We start from the raw sequence: 18,080 nt of genomic DNA on the forward strand, positions 1-18,080 counted from the left end.
AAAACAAGTCTTAAAGTACAAGCCATTAGGAAAAAGAAACCCAGGATGTCGTCTTAAACAATTCAACAATGACTTCTAAGGACTTGATATGCATGATGATTTTTTTATTTATGCACATTATATTTTTTATAGATAATATTTTTTTTTATTATTCCATTTACATCAGAAAATATCTAATTTTGTTAGGAATGTTTAAATCTTCACTGTAACTTAAAATTACTGACTACTCGTTCAATTATTTCGTTGTCCACAACAATTTTAGTTCTGATGAGCGTTTTCCTTCGAATGGCATTTTTTTTTTTTTTTTTTTTCCCTTTTCTGAGAAATTGACAATATTTTATTGTTCTCTATCCCATCCATACCTTTAGCATAGGTAGAATCTCATGATTTGGTATCAATGCAGCTGGCACACGATTGTTCTGCTGCATTCCCCAAGGACAAGCAAGTATTTATGCCTGTAGAGCTGCATGTTCATGGAGCCAGTCTGCTTGTTTTGAGGGGGGGGGAGGAAAAAAAACCAAGTTTCAAAACACTTGCACAAAACATCAATGGCATGAAAATCAGCAATAAAATGTGGAAGACTATGAAAATAAGTAGAAATGCTGAAAACATCAGCTGTACACTGAATGGAGAACTTCACAAAATAAGCACTGCACTAAACCATTCAAAGGTTAGTTAATTGAAGATTCATTCATTTGAATGTTAGATAATTGGGGGAACATTGCATACTAAATGGAGAACCCAATTTTATAAATGTGACATTTATGAAATGTCATTCTCCAATCAGTAAGCAGTATTGGCAGCTTACTACTGGAAGAAAATGACCATACCAACCCCCAGACACTTTACTACATCGATGAAAACAAACCAAAGTAGTTTTATTGTAACACTAAAAACATACTTAGCCACAGTAAATGTATACTGTATTTAGTGAAAAATAGAGTAATCAGCAGATTCAGTGTAATTAGAAACTAATGGAATGAAAATGACCCTATATAGTAAAAAGTATCTTTTCCCAATAGACACCATAATGCATAATTGTAAATCAAATAAATGAAGTTTTATTGTAGCATTAAAATATGGCCTCACATGAGACAAAACTAGTGCAAAACAGCCTGACATGAAGGTGCTAATACAAACATGAAATTAATTTAAAATTCTAAAAATAGATAAAGTTTTACAGGAAAAACCTTGCTTAACACAATTAATCTTCTTTTTTTGCAGCTTCTCCCACTAAAGTGGGGTCACTGTTGATAATGAGTCTCCTCCACACCTTCCTGTCTTGGGCTGTCACCACATCCAAGTTCTTCATCCTTAAGTCCTCTTCTACCAGCTCCCTCCATCTCTTCTTTGGCCGCCCATGCTTCCGCCTTCCTTGCACATCCATCTGCATGACCCTTCTTCCCACATATTCGTCCTCCCTCCTCATCACATGACCAAACCATCTCAACCTTGCCTCTTGTATTTTCGCTCCTAAGTTCGTAACTTTCACTGTTCCCCTGACAGTCATTTCTCAGACGATCCTTTCTGGTCACTGCACATCCACCTAAGCATTCTCATCTCTACTACTTCCGTCCTGCTGATGTTATTTTTCCTCAGGGCCACAGTTTCTATAGCATATGTCATAGCTGGCCTCACTACTGTCCTATAGATTTTGCTTTTCAGATTGATCGGCACCCTCTTATCGCATAACACTCCAGCCGTCTCCCTCCAGTTCCTCCAACCCGCTTGTATCCTGCATTCCACCTCTTTCTCAGCTCCTCCATCTTCTTCCACTGTTGAACCTAAGTATCTAAAGTGCCTCACCTTCCTGATGACATTTCCTTCCAGCTCCAGGTCTGTCTCCTGGCCGCCGCCCACTGTGCAACACATATACTGTCTTACTTCTGCTCAGTCTCATACCTCTCTCTTCCAGTACTTTTCTCAATCTTTCCAGTTTAGTTGCCGCTTCTTCTCTTGAATCTGCACACAGCAAGATGTCATCTGCATACAACATTGTCCAAGGTGCATCTTCTCTCACCTCCTCTGTTACCACCTCCATCACAATATTAAACAGAAATGGACTTAATGCTGACCCTTGATGCAAGCCAACTGTTACTTGAAAACTTTCTGTCTGTCCCAGACAGGTCCGAACACTTGTCTTCACATTTCTGTACATTTCCTGCACCAACCTGACATATTTCTCCGGAACCTTCTTCTCCCTCAGACTTCTTGCCTTGGCACTCTATCGTATGCTTTCTCCAGATCAATAAATGCCAGATGTAGCTCCCTTCGTTTCTCTCAATACTTTTCCATCATCTGCCATAACCCAAAGATAGCATCTGTTGTTGATCTACCAGACATGAAGCCAAATTGTTCCTTTGCAATCTCCACCTCCTTCCTCAATCTACCATCAAGAACCCTTTCTAGGATTTTCATTGTGTGGGACATCAACTTTATTCCTTTGTAATTTTTACAGTCCTGTGTATCCCCTTTACCCTTGTAGATGGGAACAAGAGTACTCTCCCTCCATTCCTCGGGTATATTTTCCTGTTGGCAAACTTTCGTGAACAGGTCCCACAGCAGGTCAATTCCCTCTTCCCCCAGTGCCTTCCATGCCTCCACTGGAATTCTGCTGGGGCCCACTGATTTTCCATTCCTCATCCTCTTCATGGCCTCCATCACTTCCACTCTACTGTTCTGCACCATCCCCTCAGAAGGCTGCCCATCTTCTCTGTGAGTCCTTGCATTTTCCTCATTCAAAGTATATTTCCCATCTGTTTCTTATGTCCACATCCCTCCATCATACTCTTCCTTCGGCGTCTTTGATCTGCCTTGCATGTAAGATGTCCTTTGCTGCTTTATTTCTACATTTCGCTAGTTGATAAATTTTTCTCTGTCCTTCCTTTGTTTCTAATTGATCATACAGACCTTGATATGCCATGGCCTTCGCCACAACTCTCTTGGCTTCTAGCTTTCTCTCTCTGTCCTCTTCCACTCTTGACTCATCCCACTTCTGCTTTGCCTTCCTCTTAGCTGTCACTGGCACTCGTACATTATTATTCCACCACCAACCCTCCTCCTGCTCTCTAATCTTTCCAGATGTCTCACCAAGCACCTCGATTGCACAGCTCAGGATTACTTTTGAATTATGTTTCCACCAATCTTGTACACTTTCCAGTTCATCCGAAATCCTCTCTAACACCCTCTCCCTAAAATGATTCCTCACACTCTCCTCTTTTAAGCGAAACCACTTAATTGTCTTCATCCCATGGCATCCAGATGTTCTTATCTTCAATCTTATTTTAAACTCTGTGCACAGCAGTCGGTGTTGCTGTGCTACTTGATCTGTTGGAATTACTTTACAATTTGTCACAACCTTAAGATGTTTTCTTCTAGTCAAAATGTAGTCAATTTGTGAACTGTTGTTACCACTCCTAAATGTTATCAAATGTTCTTCCCTCTTGTAGAAAAACGAGTTCACAATTGCCAGATCAAACGCTACTGCAAAGTCCACAACCCTCTCTCCTTCCTGGTTCATCATTCCACTCCGTGGCCACCATACACCCTTTCAGTCTCTATTCTGTCTCCCTATGTGTTCGTTCAAGTCTCCTCCGACAATCACCATCTCATTTTCTTCCAGTTCCCTCATTTCTTCAGCTAACACGTTCCAGAACTCATCTTTCTCCTCTGCTGTACAACCAACTTGTGGGGCATATACACATAATACGACCACCCGCTCTTCTCCAAGACCCAATTTCATTCACATGATCCTGTCGTTCCTTCTACCCACTTCCAGTACTTCACCCTTCATTCTGCCACACACCACAATTCCTACACCATTTCTTCCCTCGTTATTTGCTCCAGAGTAGAACAATTTATATCCATCTCCCAGCTCCTTTGCCTTTCCTCCCTTCCACCTTATCTCCTGCACACATAAAATGTCCAACTTCCTCTTCCTCATCATGTCTGCCACCTCTCTTCCCCTTCCAGTCATGCTTCCAACATTCAGTGTTCCCACTCACAACATCCTCTCCACCTGCTGGGCTCGCTTCTTTAACCGCACCCGCCCTTCATGCGGTAGCCCTCGCCCACTTCTCGCAGCGGTAGGGAAATGTGGCTGCGCATCGCTTAAGGGGTACGCCCTAGCCCTTATATCATTTTCTCTTTGACTCATATCATAGTTTGAGCTGGCATTGAAGTTTTACGACCGGATGCCCTTCCTGACATTCAACCCTTGCCATTTATCTGGGCTTGGGACCGGCACCTATTGAGGCTAGCTTGCCTCCTTCGGTGGTTGCATAAGACGAAATGACTTAGCAAGATAGGAAAGACTCACCCCTAGCCCTCGAATACTCTAATAGCATCAGGGGAAAGGAGCAAGGATTGATTAATTGCTTAACACAATTAATCAATCCATCAATTAATGCGCACTAAGTGAAAAATTCCGAAAAATTGGAACAATTCACTTCTAATATTAATTTTTAAAAAAGGCAATAAGGAAGAAATTAAAAACTACAGACCTATAAGCCTACTCCCCATCATATATAAAGTTTTCACAAAAATTATAAATAGAATAAAATCTAAATTAGAGTGAATGCAATCCTGTGAACAATCTGGATTTTGAAAGAATTACAATATTTTGGACCATATTCACACATTAAGACAGCTCATTGAAAAATCAATTGATTACAATAAACCCTTATGTCTGGCCTATATAGACTAGGAAACATTTGATTCAGTTAAAACATCTGCAACACTAAAAGCACTTGAAACCCAGGGAACTGAGAAACCATATATTGAAACACTAAAACATATTTACAATAACGCAACTTCTGTAATTAAATTACATAAAAACAGTGAAAAGTTCCCAATATAAAAAGGCATCCGGCAAGGCGACACCATATTTCCCAAATTATTTACAGCTGCACTAAAGAAAGTCTTTAGAAGTCTTGATTGGGAAACAAAAGGAATAAACATAAATGGAGAAAGGCTGCATCATCTGAAATTTGCAGATGATATTGTCCTGATAGCAGATAATCTTGAAGAAAGGCTAATCAGCTAAATGAAGCCTCCAAAGAAATTGGATTAAAAATAAATAGAGAAAAAACAAAAATAATGATGAATAAATACATAAACCATAGAACTATCAAAGTTGAAAACCATGAAATAGAACAAGTTACTTCATATGTATATTTGGGCCAATTGTTATCCTTGAAGGAGTGCCAAAGAAAAGAAATTGAACTAAGAATTCACCTTGGATGGATGGCTTTTGGGAAAATGAGAGACATATTCAGAAGTGACATCCCTATGAGTCTAAAAAGGAAAGCTTTCAACCAGTGCATACTTCCTGTCCTAACATATGGAGGAGAAACATGAACTTTAACAGAAGCCCTAAACAAAAAGCTGAGAACAACACAGCATCGCATGGAAAGAAATTTGCTAAAAATAACATTAAGAGATAATACATTAAACAGGCTAAGTGGAGATGGGTTGGCCATATTGCCAGATGCAGTGACAAGAGATGGACTAGAAAAAAAAAAAGAGTGGAGACCAATGGATGGAGCAAGACATATAGGAAGACTGAGAAGAAGGTGGAGAGATGAACTGGAACAAATTGCAGGAGTGAGATGGATGGGAGAGGCAGAAAACCGAGTGATCTGGAAAATCATGGGGGAGACCTTCGTCCAGCAGTGAACAGAAACAGAAGGTTGAAGTAGAAGAAGAAGAAGTGAAATCACATTAAGTGAATACAATAAACAACAGGAATAATCATAATTCATCTATCAGTTAATGTAAATTTGAAAAAAAAAATTACAAGCTATATGAGAGGATAAAATCATAAAAGTTAATAAAAATCAATTGCTTAAATTTTTATTTAATGTCTAAACATTTGATTGAGCTACTTTAAAAAAAATAAAAGTTGTTTTGCAGTTAGCTTGTTAGTTGTAACATTCTCTTCTTGTTCACACTCCTTATCTTCTTCACATGCACCCGGTTCTTCTAGTTGAAGATCATTCTTACTTAACTGTTCTGAATGGGAATTGAGCAAGTTTCTCACATCGTCATTATCCAGTTCATTAAATCCATGTTTTTTTCCAATTGTGCTGATTTCTTCAATAATGTTAGATCTTGGATTTTGCGCACGATAAACTAACAGAGCCTTGAGTTTAATGTTGCCTTCTGCATTGCCTCCTAATAAAAGCGTAAGACGATCTTCCTGGTTGAGATGCTTCCGTTTTAGCTAGGAAAATTTTTGTCAGCACACGCTTCCAAAAGAGACCAGTTTTGTTGACTGTTGAATATTTGACGATCGTAATAATTATCCCTTGCAATTCTTCAGGAAACTTAGCTGCAGAATCTTTATCAGCACTAGCAGATTTCCCAGTTATTTTACATTATGCAGTCCAGCTCAATCTTTAAAATGGTCAAACGATCTTAAACTCACAGTAAAGCTTTCACATTCCTCTTGAAATTTGGTCTCTTTCAATGATGTAAAAATATTGAGAGCTTTTGCCTGAATATTCCTTGTATAAGAGGTATTCCTTTTTGGTTACAATCCTCAATCCAGAGTGAGTGATAGAAGACGGTCCATCTCGACCATTAAATGGCTTTCTATCTGCAAGAAGCAGAAGCTACTTTTCCTTGTGCTTTGTATTCTTTTCTCTACATTTAATATAGTCCGAACTGTAGACTAGCTGTATCCCAGGTCTAGAACAATCATTGTATTGAGAGTGCCACTTTCGTGTCTCTTAATCACGTCCATCTTTTCCTCTAACGTAATTACTTTTCTTCTTTTTTTTTTTATTACTGCCACTTTCTTTATCAGTCTTTCTCTTTTCCATATCAGGGATTAAAGTAAAATGAAGGAAAAGTGATTAAGCAAGAGAACAGAGTTTGCATGTGTGCTTGCGTCAACTGCTGAGTATTGCCAGCCACCACGCTGCCACTCGCTGCAGATTGGTGATAAAAGTTTTCATGTAAAATAAAATTTTGAATAACGTAAAAAGATCGCATTAACTGATTAATCACTCGCTTAAAGCAAGAAATAGTATCATTTCGCTCAATCACACTAAGCGATTATCGTGCATATCGAATTCGCGTTAAGCGAGGTTTTCCTGTATATAGCAAATATCTTAACAACAGACTTTGTGAAAAATGCAAATTTCGTTAAATAATACATTAAAAAAAAAAAAAATTACACACTTCTAAATGTACTGCACCATCCAAGTATGCCACACATCACTGTCAATAAAGGTGCTGGTACCATGTATTTGAACCTTCAGTTATCTGATTGGAAAATTGCTCTCCTGCCATGGATGGATAATTAAGCGATTCCTGCACAATTTTAATGAAGTTTGGAAATTAAATATGGAAGTGGGCTGGCATAGTAGGGAGCCAAATAAACAACTTTATATGAATTAAGAAAGAAATTAGTCAAATCACTGAAGTAGTTGTATATAAGACATATTCAAACCAATTTTTAGTTATGGATTAGAAATAAAACAGTTGACTAAAGACTAAATGTAAGAAATATGAGTTCCAGTTCCAAGAAACGTTAGAATAATCCATAGATGGCATTAATAGCACAAGTATATTAAAAATAAGGACATTAGGAAGCAACTTGACATTGTTGTATTCAAGAATATGTGAGCAGGGCTAATCTGAGCTGGTAAGTAAGAAAAAATGTTAGTAAAAAGATATTTTATGCCAGGCATAAAAATTACCAATAGGAAGATCAAGACTGATGTAGTCAGAAGCACCCTGGAAGACCACATTATAAGATCTGATAATATCAGTCCTAAGAAATAACAGATGAATTTAATTATTAAAACACTTTAGGAATAGAACAACTACGTTGTTCTATTCCTAAAGTGTTTTAATAATTAAATTCATAAAGGATATAAATTACATTAAACTTTAATAAATATTTTCCGATATTTCGGCAACGTCACATTGCCATTTTCTAAAGGAACTTACAAAAAAGTTAAGTGCACGTAGGCACTACAACACAGAAACTGGGAATGAAGAGATGAAGCTATTGTTCTCCTAACAGTCCTGATGGTGCCCTCTAGCAGGCTAAGTAGGTGTTCTTGGCCGTTGGGCTGAAGGTCTGCAGATGTAGGCCTCCAAAATTTGGGGCAGTCGCATACAACCAAATTTGTTGAGGTTTGGAGAATTTCTTAGGGCTGAGGCTGATTCCATAAAGAGTCTTTCAAATTTGTATTTGCTACGGTGTATCACTGTAGCTTTCTTCCACCGTATTCTGTGGCGTGTATCCAGAGCATGGTCCACAAGCCCAGAATGACTGTATTTGTGAAAACGGATGTAGTCCTTGTGTTCCGAAATTCTGATATTCGCTGTCCTACCTGTTTGGCCAAAGTAAGACAGTTTACAACTGCAAGGGACCTGGTAAACACCAGGTAGGTCTAGGGGAAGTGGTTGGTCTTTAGTGGAGCAGATAAAGGATGCTAATTTTCTGTAAGGTTTGTAACAGGAGGTCAGGTCATGTTTTTTTAAGATTTTGGTAATCTTTTCCGAGGTGCCTCGGATGTAGGGAATGGTGATAGATTTAGAGTAATCCTTGTTGTGGGGGGATCTGTGGTTTGTAGGTGCTAATATTTTTTGGATTTTTTTGGGGAGGTAGCCATTCGCTGAGAAAGTGTTGAGGATGTGATTTAGTTCAGTGTTTAGGGCCAAGTCGTTTGAACAGATTAGTTTAGCCCTGTTGTGTAGTGTTTTCACTACTCCATATTGTTGTGGGGGGGGGGGGATTGTTGGTGAATGTATCTAATGAATTTAAGATGAATTACAGATGAATTTAAGCTTAATCATGCAGTACTAATGCAGCATTCTGTACTATGATGCAGTAATATATCAGGAATTCAGTGTTGATTTTGTTAGTTTAAGTGTTTTTAATACTCAGGGTACCTATTAGCATGAATTCTTAAAGATGCTGACAGCTGAAAGAATGAGTTTTGTGTTAGGCATTTCCCAGTGAATGCATTACAAAAGTTGGTTATAGATGCTTCACAAAATGTGAGAGAAAGTGTAATGGACTGTAAAGATGAATCATAACAATACAAACATTAGAATGAATGTGAAATCCAATTACAGATTTTTTATCATTTAAAGAAAGAAGATAACTTTGCCAAGAGTGAGCAAAACACATGCAAAAACTATAGTCTGTTGTTATGAGCCATCCAGTAATTTTCGACTCTTGTGAACAAAGGTTCTCCATTCCAATTGGCCTCTTGTTCTTTCTTTTGGCAAATATAAATTTAAGTTGGTAAATTATTTTATGTTTTCCATCCAACTCCTTTGCAGTCTTCCTCTTCTTCTCATTCCCTCAATCTCCCCCAACATAACTGCCATTTCCAATGCTTCATCTGTTCACATATGCCCAAAGTACATCAACTTCTGTTTAGCAATCATTGGCTCCAAGAAACATTCTATCTTTATATTCTCTATAACCTTCTGATTGGTCATTCTTGCAGTCCATGGGATTCTTAAGTCTCCTCCATGCTCATAATTTAAATGAATCAATTCACTTTCTGCCTTTCTTTTTTAATGATCCAGCTTTCACATCCGTACTGTAAATAACACTGCCTTGACAATTCTAACTTTCATGGTCTTACACCTGTATTTTTAATAATTTTTTTTTCATGACTATCCTTTTAATTTCATCTTCACATTTACCATCACTTCTGATTCTGAGAACCAGTAAATCATAAATGTCAACGATCTCTATTTTATCTCCCTCCAATATAAATTCATCTAATTTGCCAGAGGCCATCACTTTTGTTGTGCTGATGCTTAAATCAAGCCTGGATTTGTTACTGTCTCTTTTAACCAATAGAATAAACCATTCCAGATCTTCCTTAGTTTCTACTATGAGGGTTGTATAATCTGCATATATTAAATTATTTTTCTTCTACCAATCTTAATTCCAGCTGGGTCTTTGTCTAAGTAGCCATTCACATAATAGATTCACTATAAATATAAAAAGATAGGGTCATAGTATACAACCCTGCTGCACTCCTTTTTCCACTCAAACACTGTGTTTCTCCAAAGACTGTTTTTACTGAAGCTTCTTGGTTGTCATACAGTGTTGTGTCCCATTTTATGATTTTATTCTATATAGGAATTTCCTCTTATCTATGTACTACTATTATCTATGCCCGAGATATCACCAAAATTTTTTACTAATACTTAAGTTAATTCTCCCCTTAGTATCCCTAATATTTGTATTATGCTGCGCCTTTTGGGACATTTAGTTTAAGATATTGTATACAAAAACAAGGAGAAATAACTAAATTATGTCTGAAAGTGAAACTATGTTGCAGTCGTGACACTTTATCTCGTTTCTTAACACATTAATTTCCTGCATGATTAGGTTCGTAATTTTTCAAGTGGTGCATTGGACAGCAATTTCAGACAACTGTTTTATCATTGGACAAAAGTTTATTAAATTCCTTAACATGGTACAATTCAAATATTAGTTATTACTCAATTCAATGCTATACTAAATATTTACAAACTGATATTAGCTTATCATAAATAATTAAGCTATGATCCTATAATGGGTATTACGATCATGCCGCCATACACATTCGACACGGACATATAAGATTAATTCACACTATTTAACTATCCAAACTTAAGTAGATTAACTAAACCATTTACTGCACTGACACATAACTATGACATTTAAACTTTCTTATACAATATATTAGACATGCAAAATTCTCAGGACACTTAATTACTCATATAATATTAACATTAGTAAGCTTACTTTCATTATATTCTGTCATATACTAAAGTCCTAGTATTGTTTTCTTGGTCCCTTCAACAGTTCAGTATTAGAATAATGATAACTATTCTAATTTGGTGGAACTGTGCTCCAGGAAATTGATGAGGCACGAGATTTAGGAGTGTTGGTAGATAAGGAATTGAAATTTAGGGGACACATTGCAAAAGTGACCAAAACAGCTCGTCAAATCACTTGGTTGCTGAAGAATACGTTGACAAGCAGAGACAAGCAGGTTATTGTTCCTCTGTATCGAGCCTTGATAAGACCCCATCTAGACTACTGTGCTCAGATTTGGTCACCTAGGTTTCTTCTTGATGGGGAGGAGGTGGAGAGGATCCAGAGGCGAGTGACCAAGATGATAGCAGGTCTGTGGAATGAACCGTATGAGAACAGGTTGAGGATTTGGGGGTTGCAAAAATTGGTTGATAGGCGGAGGAGGGGAGATATGATTGAGACATTCAAATTACTGAAGGGTTTCTATAAAATTAATTCAGAAGATATTTTTGAGAACAGGGCTGGTTGTGGGAGGACAGTGAATGAGTTTAAGGCGAGGTATGATAGATACTGTATGAATGTCAAATAGTTGTGATGAATATGATTTGGGGCCTCCCTCGATGAGTCTAATGACTTCTTGGAGTTGCCCGTAATAATAATAGTAATAACTAATACAGACGAATCTTAGTTAACACGAGATATATTTTACAGTACCTTTCTTTCTTGAATTTTCCATATGGGCCTCTACCTTTTTCTGATCGAACTATCTTGGTATAACCTCTCCGATAATCTGTTTCTCCTACATTCCTTTTGGAATTGAACTATGCTTACGCGGTCTTAACTTCTTGTAACTTAGAACACACTTTGAGTCATCTATATAACGGCTGTACAACTTGCGACGTGGACATCGATTTCTTTACTTCTTTCCCTTTCTCGTAGTTGAACACAAAGAATATGCTTTCTTTTCTTTGACTATATGGCATTCCTCACTTCTTACATAGGAAGTACGGAATCAAAATCCCGCTCACTTTCGTTTCCGTGTTGTGACAACGAAGATATAACCCCTATTTCGCCACCCAGGAAAACACAGTGAAATCCATACAAAAGAGCTCGCGAAGAACTCTCCTGGAACAGAACCAAAACCAAAAGCCCTAAAGAGTCCCTTTTGCAGGGGGGGGGGGTTCTAACCCTTTTATACCCTCTCTCCTAACAGCACCTTCTCTAACTTCTTTTCTCCGCCCCTCCCCTTTTTGACTTGACTTTACCGACCAATTAGGGTGGCGTTTTTCTGCCAAACGTCATTTGATCGGCGATCCCGTAACGAAGTCTCAATCCGGGAATTGACCCTAAGCGATTGTCTGTTGTTTTTCTTGTGCTAGCCTCTAATTTAATCCCCTTTCCAAAAATTTTTCTATGAATTTAATCTCTAGCCTCTCACATACCATTTCTTATGACTAATCCTTTTCTGTCTTACTTAGATAAATTTTCTCTTTTATATCATATTACAACATTAATATATTCTTTCTTTCTTTCTATTTGTTTGTTAGTTCAACAAACACCTTTATATTTTATATATTTTATTGGATGCAAGAATATTTCTTTTTCTTTTAAATAATTCATCTATTATCTTTTATGCAGGTTTTTTTTTTTGTTGTTGTTTATTTTCTTGTTACACCATGATAGCTGAGAATTCTACATTCTTAAGATATCAGGTGTAACAACAGCTCTCTTGTAGTAATGGTACTGAAAGTAAGATGGAAGACTCAGGGCAGAGTTATTCGGAAGTATAGGAGGAAACTGCTTGATTGAGAATAAGAGAAGGGCATGAGGTTTTTTCATCCCGCTTCTTTTGAACATATTTCTTAGCATTAAAAGAGAATTATCATTAGAAACATGATAAACAACAGATGACATAATGTGTTAATATGTTCTGAACAACGAAATAGGCTGTAATTGAGAGAATGAATCAGATTTGGCTAGTACTGACTCTTGACAGTAATGACGTTGAAGCTGAAAAAAAAAAAAAGAGTTAAAAATAATTAGAGAAATCTGCTGCAGAAGATGAAGGATAATGACTGACTGATTTTCCCTTTCAATCGTTTTCTGACCATAGGTGACTTTGTAGGCTTGCCCACAAAGTTTTCCTGGTGATCTTTTTACAGGGTGGTTCACCATTGCTTTACTCAAACCCACAATTTTATCCGTGCTTGGGACTGGCATATGGCTGGGACGTATTCATGATGTAATCCATGGGTGTTCACAGGGCCAATTTGCCTGTTCTGGGGGATGAAAAATCTGAATTTCCAGGTGAAAAAAACCCTTGCCTCTGTATGAAACCGGCTAACTCACCGTTAGTCGAAAGAGACTAGATAAAGGTTCCTCACATCACTGATAGGAATCGAACCCAGGTCTTTCCGACCAAAGGGCCTCGTCTATACTGACTGAGCTACGAAGGCTCTGAAGGATAATAGAGCAGATGAAAAAGATGTATGTTGCCAAGGTATGACAACAGTGAGCTGAAAAGGGGGCCAGGGATGAATGATGCAATGAGAGCTGTGTGAAGTAAAAGATATGCAATTTGTGAATGTATAGAGTGAATATAATGAAAGTCAGAATGGCTTAAAAGGACTAGATTGTTTGTTCGGTTTGTATAATGTGCAAACTAAGTCTACAACCACTATGCACCTATTAACTACATATATATTCTGACATGGCTTGCCTATTTTCTCTCATCTACTAGACTCTGAGATGGCATTCTCTCAATCTTCTCACACCTGAAAGTTTTAGTAAATTTTCTCTGGTCCTTTTCAAAATCTCTTGATCTCCTCAAAACCCAGTGAACAAATTTGCATACAGCAATTCAGATCAAGGCCTTAAAATGTGGCTTCTAAATTTCAGACATTTCCTTGTCTGTCATTACCCCATGTTTCTTATCTTCATCTTCCATCATTACATGGCATCCGCATGGTTAGCCTAGCGGCTGTGTGCTTCGCAACCATATGACTAGGGAAGGAGTGTCCCAGGTTCAATTCCCATCAAAGACGTGAGGAATATGATCTTCCTCAGCCATAGCCAAGTTAGCCTGTCTTGGGCACGGGCAGTAGGGTTTTTCCGCCAATTTATCTGGCGTTTTGCATCCTGCAAGCAGGCAAACTGGCACCATGAACAACACAGATCTAGAGTCATAAATACTTACCCCCCCATGAAGGGGGCTCAACTCGCCCCGATAGGGATGGGGGAGAAAAAGGGAAGAAACTCCATATGAATAAATAAACAAATAAAATCATTACATGCATCCCCACCAACTGTAATATACTGTAACTCTTGACTTTCAAGACTTTAAAACACTGAAATGGTAGCCCATTCATTTTCAACACATACATACAAGTCAATTTAAACTTTCCCGGAAAGCCAACATCCATCTCATAACTCGTAGCTCTTCCCAGCTTTCCAAACCACTGAGAAGAATAGCCGCTGCATATTCATCTAAAATCTTTATATCATCAACATACAAGTTAAACAATAATAGCACTTACTACTGTTAGCTTCTTTTGAACATATTTCTCGATATACAGGTAGATAACACTTAACAGGGTAACACAAAACATTCTCAATTGCCTATCTGACTTACTGATCCATTTCTAACCCCATTAGTACCAACTGATTAATTGGTATATATTATGCCTGGGGAAGGAGTGCCCTAGGTTCGATTCCCGTCGACGACATGAAGAGCTTAAGGATCTTTCTCAGCCATAGCCAAGTTAGCCTGTCTTGGGCGTGGACAGCAGGGTTTTTCATCCCACAAGCAGGCAAACCGGCCCCGTGTACACACAGACTACAGTCAGAGGATATAGTACTTAATCCCTCATTAGGAGGGCTCAACCAATCCTAAAGGGGGGGGGGGGGGTCAAGGAACAGGGAAACCCCACATGAATAAAATAAAAAGTGCCAATATATGCAAAATTTAGATATTACTATATATACATCTTCCTTGTTGAGCAAACCACCACTCTATAATATGAAAGTTAACTGCTAAAAAATAATCAATCCTTAACCAGCCCTTATTAACCCTCAGAGAAATGAAATCCTATTGTTATCTACTCACAGCAGATATGCAGACTACCCTCTAATTTGAAACATTCTTGGTGCCTCTGTATCACAATTTTATCATTTTTCATCTCCTCCTGACAAGCACATCAAGAGCATGATTAATACCCTGTAACATTTTCTTAAAATGTGCACTGATATAGCATAAAACCCTATCCTCCATGTTAATGAGTTTACTTTACTTTAGCTTTATACATAAAACATTCTCTTAATGAAACTGTGAAAATTGTGCTAACCAAGTATATTTATGGCAGTCTTAATGCTTAAAGAATGAATTTTTGATTTTTAAACTATTAAATACTGAAAAAAAAATCAATTTTTTCTGTAGTTGTTGCATGCATGTTCTCCATAGTTTTCCACACAATCAAAAATAGGAATGTCTCCAATTTTGGCATTAAGGTCTCAGAGAACGGATACATAATCATTTTTATCTACCTTGTTCCAGACATCTTGTAGTATATTGTAGAATTCATTACTTTCATCCTCTGCACAAGAACCCTACAGTTATTAATGACCGATCGCAGAAGTTTCTTAAGCCTTGTTTTAGCAAGGAAGGTAAATCTGATGTAATTTATTTCCTGTAGAGCAAAAGAGTGAGCTTGATGTAGCAGAGTCTTAATGCACTTGATTTTTGAAAGGATAATGTTAAAGAGTATGAATGTAAAGTCCAGCAAGTGTTTTCTTGATTCTTAATTCTACGAATGGAGAAATGATGGCTATCAACTGGTTGTTAGCCATCATTTCTCCATTCTTAGAAATTTTCTTCTTTCTTCATTATCTTGTTTTATCTCAGTAGTGAAATGGATGAGATGGTGGTGCTGTTGATCTTCATGATGAAATCTTGAAGTTACATAAGGAAACCATGCAAAACTGCAAGGATGTTCTACATGCCTGTACTAGAAAGTTTAGAAGGATGAAGACAAGAAGATGTTTGAATTATTCCACAAAGTAGTTAGCAAGGGTTGGAGAAAGAGTACTACCCATGGCTATACCCTCAATTTGTTGTAAAGCTTATTTTGAGAAGTGAAGGTGTCAGAATGAATGACAAAGTCAAAGAGGTGAACTATATTTGCAGGAAAGTCTTGCCAGAGGAAGTCCTGTCTTTTATTTAAGGGAGCATCAGTGAATAAAGAAACAATATCTAAGCTGAATAAGAGAACAAAGGGGTGAAAACAAATCTGATATCTTTTCTCTAAAATGAGAACTGTTCTTAATAAATGAAAAGGATTTTTCTGTGAATGCTAAAAGTAATTTAGAAAGTTGTTTTGAATTTTGTAGCAAGGAGAGCCAATGCAGTTTAAGACAGGATGTAATGAAATATTTGCTTTGTGGATCTTAGGAAGTACATGCAACTGAGGAGGATATCCATGACAGGTATTAAGGGGTTTATTTTGGTTTCCTCATCCCAGCAAGCGACACTATCAGTGTGTATATTTTCTTAATTTGGATAGTAGCAGGATCATTAGCAAGTGGATGATACATAGAATAGTCAGCATTAATTGTCAGTTATCTTAATATTCATTCTGATCTTGAACTACTAATGCTTTCACTTTATCAGTCTTAATAATAACAAAACTGATTTTTCTCCTGAGAGAGATAGAGGTCATCATTTCTATATAAGACAAATTCGGATGAAGGAGACTTGGACATGAAAAGAATTTGCACAATTCCAAAATGATCGTGGTTTAGTATATATCTGAAGAAACATTGCATAGCACTTTATCTACTGCCAGGGAAAAATCCATTACAGGAGTGACTGTACCTTCAGACAGATCAATTTTTTTTTTTTTTTTTTTTTTTTTTTTTACAGAGAATACATTAATTCTGTGCTTCACTAGGATCCCAATAGACAAAAAAGAAGACTGATAATTCTAATGAGATGATCAATATTTGTACATGCATTTTCTGCATAGTGACAGACCTTGTCAGCAGGAACAGTAGAACAATGGTATAATACTTCAAACAGATCAAGAGAAAGGGTTGCAAACAATCCATTGTGAACAGACTTAATATCCTTATTTAACAAAGCCAAGCATGTTATGGCCTTGGACAGCCGTAAGATATAATGATCTACTAGCTCATGTATAAATATGATTGGCTATTGGAGACTGAAAGGATTCGTTTACCCTGCAACAGGTAGGTATTATCTGGGCCATTCTAAATTGTTTCAGAAATCTAACCTGGATTGGACATTTAGCACATTTAACTAAGAGTTTAATGAATGGTTATAGTGACTAGAAATTAGCTCTGAAATTATTGTTATTATTTATTTGACACTGCCAGGGAGTCCTAAGACTCATCGAGGGAGGGCATCTACTCTACAGCTCTCTGTCTCCACCATTCAACCTCATCTACTGTCCACCATCACCACTATTATTTTCACAGATAATCACAAACATCCATGCCCACAACGGGATTCAAACGTGCAGTCTTTTGGCTGAAGAGCGGATACGCTAACCACTCGGCCAACCAGGACGGCTAACAGAATCTGCCACTATGCAGAAATTACTTGGCAAATGGCAATGTAAACCAATATAAATAACAATTCACTATGGATTTATTACTTATTGTAAGATTTTTTTATTTAGCACAGAATTTTTGTCCTCGTATCAAAGGCATCTTCCATATGACTTTGAAAATATAAACAAATATTTCCTAAATTATGGGAAATCTTACTTCTCTGTACACGCAATAGTTTATTTAAGTTAATACTCTGTCTCAATTTTGTACAGTAAAGATGCCAATCTATTTCAGACTGTGCCACTAATATCATGTGTGTAGTTCATGAATTTTCAACATTGAGTCTTCTGGTTTCACTTCTACTTGTTTAATTTGAAAATCATAGTGAACATGCCCTTGATACTGTGACAAAAATTCTGTGCTAAATAAAAAAAAAAATAATATTAAATTCATAGTGAGGTGTTATTTCTCTAATTACGGGTTATGTTCTGATTCATCATGTAATAATTGCCAATGTTTAAATTAGTAAATTCTTCAAAGTGCTGTCTCCTATTCTGAAGAACTATACTTTTTTTTTCCCTTTCCAAATGTGCCATTTGAGCATGATTCCTTTATTGTACTGACTCTTGTTACTAAATGATAGCATATTAAACGATAACAATAATAAGATTTCTCATCTATCCCCTCCTAGACACCATAGCTCATCTTAATCCTGTCTAGGATATGA

General features: G+C 37.2%; 1 protein-coding gene across 1 annotated transcript in view; it reads right to left on the reverse strand.

Moving 5' to 3' along the window:
* LOC150102616 (uncharacterized) overlaps positions 1 to 18,080 on the reverse strand; it is a 234,723-nt gene that overhangs the window by 189,676 nt on the left and 26,967 nt on the right. The window lies entirely within an intron of this gene.

The sequence above is a fragment of the Typopeltis vanoorti genome, chromosome 10 (genome assembly GCF_054136105.1).
Source record: "Typopeltis vanoorti isolate ZY-2024b chromosome 10, IOZ_Tvanoo_1.0, whole genome shotgun sequence".
Lineage (NCBI taxonomy): Eukaryota > Metazoa > Arthropoda > Arachnida > Uropygi > Thelyphonidae > Typopeltis > Typopeltis vanoorti.